The following is a 5,319-nucleotide window of genomic DNA, read 5'->3' as shown; positions in this document are numbered from 1 at the left end:
TAGAATCTCCACTGAGTAGTATCCAATCTGTCTAGGCGGCTGATAAAAGGAAATGAGGATAGGTCTCTTGTGATACAATAGTGAATAATTGTTACCAGGACTGATTGTGAGGGTTGGAAATGTAAACGCAGACGTTTTATAGCAAGGAGGGGATTGATTAACTTTTCAGTCTAGGAGAGGAGGTCCCTGGGACCATCAATGGGAGAAGAGCAGACAGCGGGACCCTACCCAAAGAAGCAGTGATGCCAGAGATGGAGGCAGAGATGATGACATGGAGAGATGGAGCAGCTGGGGACTTTACATCCAGAGAGTGAGAGGGGCTGTGTGCTGACAACTGGGGTGCAGGCTTGTAGTGTATACACTTTGGTTGGTTGATGATGCATGGAGGGGATTGTAACCATGGCAATGAAACAATATATGATAGAATGAATGTAAAACTAATGTTCTCCCATGAACACTATCATATAATTCACAATAAAACATTAAAAAAAAAAGAAATAGGAGCCATAATACGAGTAGATATATGCACACCAGTGTTCATAGCAACACTATTTACAATAGCAAAAAATGGAGACAGCCTAAGTTTGAATCAGTGGAAGAATGAATAAACAAACTTTGGCACATACACACAATGGAATAGTATGCTACATTGAAGAATAACAAGGTGGCTGTAAGCTATCACATAACATGGATGAACCTTGAGGACATTATGCTGAGTAAAATTAGTCAGTCATAAAAGAAGAAATACTGCATAGGTCCACTACTGTAAAAGACTAAGAAAAAGAACCTCATATTAACTGGGGGGGGGGGATACTCTTTGATGGTTACTGGAATGTGAGGGGTGGGGAGAGGGGAGGAAGGGAAAGATGGAGCACAGGGTAGGGAATAAACACAAGATAGTGTTTGGGTACAAGGGAGGGAGGCAATTCATAAGAAGGGGGAGGGGAATGGAAGAACAAGGCGGAGAGGAAAACAATTAGGTAGGTTTACATAGGCTAAGTGGGACAGAGGTAAATACTGATGTATGTGCAACCTTGGAACAATATGGTTCTGAGATTGAGACATGTTTGGAATGGGGAAAAGGGAGTAAATAATGTTAAGATGTTTGGCTGCCTTTTGAATCTTGGTTTCCCTTGCATACCATTATAAAATAGATACTTGATGGGGAGAGAAAGGAATAGCCAGAAATATCACCATAGAGAGCTTCTAAGTCTGTCTTCTGCTTATAACTGATTGGAATACCTAAAATGGAGCTACAATGTGCCCAGTGCAGGAGGCTTCCTGTGGAGTCTCTGCATTACATAAGACCATAGGTGGAATCCTAAACTGTATCCATAATCTTCTGAGGTGGGAAATTTCCACCTGAAAGGACAAGTAGACCAGCCTGGAGGGGCTAGAAGTACAGAAGATACTTCTTGACAGAAAGACCCACAGTAAAAATCAAAACAATAATGGCAGTCCAACTGACTACTACAAGAACAAGAAAGTTGCTCTCCCAGGAGACATCAAGGCAAGTGGTCGGGTCCCCTCAGGACAAACCCCCTTCCAAGACTAAGACTCAAGGGGAATACATGAGCAGACATGCGCTCTGATTGGTGACTACTTTCATCACCAATAAGGAGATGTGAGAGAAAAACAGCAATGAAGCTGCAAGCTAAGCCCTACAATGTTCCATAGACTCCTGTAAACCCGGTTGGAGACCTGGTTGGCCAGCAGTGTGGCAAGATCTGAGGACTCTTGGGCCCAGAGTCTGTGACATAGCCACAGAGGACTATAGTGGAAAGTGAAGCATCCAACTGATAAGAAGAGAGGGCATATGCATAAGAACATCCACAGTTGCAGATAATACCCACTTGACCTGGCTTCAATGACTGGATGACCAGAGCTCAACCGGAAGAAGAAAGAAGAGGAAAAAAAGAGTAATCTGATACAATTTGATAAAATTGACCTACACCTATGGATGCAGTAGCTCAAAAGAGGAAACAAATCCTTACAGCGAGGATCATTCCCACTCACTCCATACACAGAGTAGACAGGGATGGGCAATTTGGACATTGGATACCCAAAATTGGGGTGGGGGGAGGCTACAAAGGCAAGAAGTCACTGGCTCACAAGCTTCAAGAGGGAGCCTAGATCTAAAGGGCATGGAGGAAGGCAGAAACTCTACTGAGTAGTATCCTATCTGTTTGTGTGGGGCCGATGAAAGGAGATTGGGATAGGTCTCTTGTGATACAATAGTGAATAATTGTTATCAGGACTGACTGTGAGAGTGGGAAATGTAAAGGTAGACATTTTGTAGCAAAAGGAGGGGAGTGATTAACTTTGCAGTCCAGGAGCGGAGGTACCTGGGACCATCAAAGGAGACCAAAATGAGGAACCCTACCCAGAGAAGCAGCAATGCCAGAGATGGAGGCAGAGAAGATGACATGGAGAGATGGAGCATCAAGGGGCTCTAGACCCATAGGGGGAGATGGGCTTTGTGCTGATGACCGGGGGGCAGGCTTGCAGGGTATACCTTTTGGTTGGTTGATGGTGCATGGAGGGGCTTGTAACCATGGCAGTCAAACAATATACGATAAGATGAATGTAAAGCTAATGTTGTCCCATGTAAACTATCACATAATTCACAATAAAACATTTTTTTAAAAAAATAAAGGAAATCAGGACTTCCAGTTTTGGCTATAGCAGCAAAAACCAGGTAAGGTACACTCCAATGAGAAGGAAGGGGGATTTCACAAAATAAACACTCATAGAATAACTCCACAGCTCCAGATCTACCATGAGATACAGGATGTCAGTTTTCCTCACTTGCAAGTGAAAAAAATCACGATATTAAGGAAAATACAGAGAGTTAGGAATCTGGAGACACGACTCCACCGATGACTACCCCACCCTGGCAGAGATTAGAGGGTGGGGCTAAAACCAGTTCAGCCCAGAAAACTTACGCTAAAAGCAGTGCAAAGGCATCTGCACACAAAAAAGAGAAATGCGGGAGATTACACATTTCTCCCACTTTCTCCCTGTCCTACCTTCATTGCTCAGCCCAGATATCAGGCGGGACAATTTTCCCACGTTACAGAGAGAGAGAGCTTGGCGGCAACTTATGACATCACCCAAGGAACCAAAGACCCAAAAGTTTCCCCAACTGGACCCTTTGCAGCAGTGCACCATGGAGTAGGTTCTGACTCCAGAAGATCCTGTGTGGGGTTTCTGGGGCTGTGGATCTGTACAGAGCACTTTGCCTTTCTCCTACGGTGCAGCTGGTGGTTTCAAGCTGCTGACCACGCAGTTCACAGCCCCATTCATGGCCATTGCGCTACCCGAGCTCCCTGCACAGGACCAATTCAAAGCAATCTGTAGAATTCCAGCATAAAAGGACTCAACCATCCCTAGAATTGCGCTGTGCACACAGAGATACCTAACTGACCTTCAGAGACAAAAATAATGAACAATCTTTCTCCCATTAACTTCCCAAAATCTACCTGTGCACCTCTACTGTAGTGACTAGAGAAGGAGCCTGAGAGAGTGGACAGCCCCACCACCTGCTGGAGGCTTCTAATTGCACACACACTGACGGTGTAGCTCAGGACAGTCGGCCACAGCTTCATTTCTGTACCAAAGTGGTGATTTTTGTCTATGCATTTATATTACTTCTGCTTTTGGTCCCTTTGATCATCTTTCCTGGAGGTGGGAGCTTTTTCTCCCTATGTTACCCAAGAAGAGACAGAAATCATGGCCATATAACCAAGCTATAAGCATAACCCATAATATTCCACCACTGAGACAAGAGCCAACAACACCCAATAAGCATTACATGCAAAAAGGGAAGCCTATCTCTGGATCATACTCACCAGGAGACACCCAGTAAGCTTAATAACAAACAACAAACATGCACTTAAGCCTTACAGAAAACACACACATTACTATCATGATGAATACGAGGGAGAAAGATGAGGCTTTCTGCTCCCGTAAAGATTTACAGCCTTGGAAACCATGTACAGGGTCACTATGAGTCAGAACCAACTCCACGGCACATCCAACAACATCATGACAAATAAAAAGCAACAAATGATATCAAAACACATCCCAAAACAGAAGAGAGTAGCTGATGCAAATGAGCTAGAGACAGAAAAAAGCTTTAAAGAGGAGGAAGAGCAGGTTTGGGATATGCCTGAGAAAGAATTCAGAAGAATGATATGGAAACAAATTCAAATGCTCCAAAAGGGGTGGAGGAAAACAAGGAAGAAGTCAGGAAAGTACTACAGGAGCAATCAAATAAGATTGATACAGCATTGGAAACAATTCAAAACCTGCAAAAAGATGTCCAGATGATGAATAAGATATCAGAAATGGACAAAATACTGAAAGGGGAAAAGAGCAGAATAGAAGGCCAGAGTGGGTGTTGTAGAACAGGAGAGACAGACTAAAAATGTAACAAGCTGAAAATTAAATCCTGAGTTACATCATACCAACCAACAGTGGCATCTTGAAATTTCTCAGGCAGCCTTGAAGGCAAGAAGCTGAAAGAGAATATTAAAGTCATACTCATATTAGGCTACAGATCTTTTTTTGTCTTCTCTCTTTTCTGAGATTATAGACTACAGTATCTGATGTTGCTGTTTTGTTGTTTGGTCCCTTCTTCACCGTTAGAGGGCTCTTTCTTTCCCTATATTACCCAAGAAGAGACAGAAATTGTTGTCATATAGTCAAGTTACAATTACACCCTATAAAACCCCACAATCCAGGCAAGAACCAATACCAGGAGATATCGGGTTTGGATGCAGGTGAAGCAGAGACGGGTAGAAAAGGCTCACCACTGGACCAATAAGCAACATTCTTATCAACGGAGAAAAGATTGAAGTTGTCAAGGACTTCATTCTTCTTGCATCAACTATCAATACTCAAGGAATCAGCAGTTAGGAGATCAGATGACGTATTGCATTAGGTAAATCTGCTGCACAGGAACTTTTTAAAGTGTTGAAGAGCAAAGATAATCAGCTTGAGGACAAAGATGCGCCTGACTCAAGCCATGGTATTTTCAATAACCTCATATGGATGTGAAAGTTGGACAGTGAATAAGGAAGATCGTAGAAGAATTGATGCCTTTGATTTGTGGTGTTGGAGGAGAATACTAAAAGTGCCATGGGCTGCCAAAAGAACCAATAGATCTGTTTTGGAAGAAGTGCAGCCAGAGTGCTCCTTAGAGGCCAAGATGGCCAAACTTCGTCTCTCATACTTTGGACATATTGTCAGGAGGGAACAGTCGTTGGAGAAGGATATCATGCTTGGTAAGATGGAGGGTCAGAGAAAAAGAGGAAG

The sequence above is a fragment of the Chrysochloris asiatica genome, unplaced genomic scaffold (genome assembly GCF_000296735.1).
Source record: "Chrysochloris asiatica unplaced genomic scaffold, ChrAsi1.0 scaffold00201, whole genome shotgun sequence".
Lineage (NCBI taxonomy): Eukaryota > Metazoa > Chordata > Mammalia > Afrosoricida > Chrysochloridae > Chrysochloris > Chrysochloris asiatica.
Note: the sequence above shows the minus strand (reverse complement) of the source record.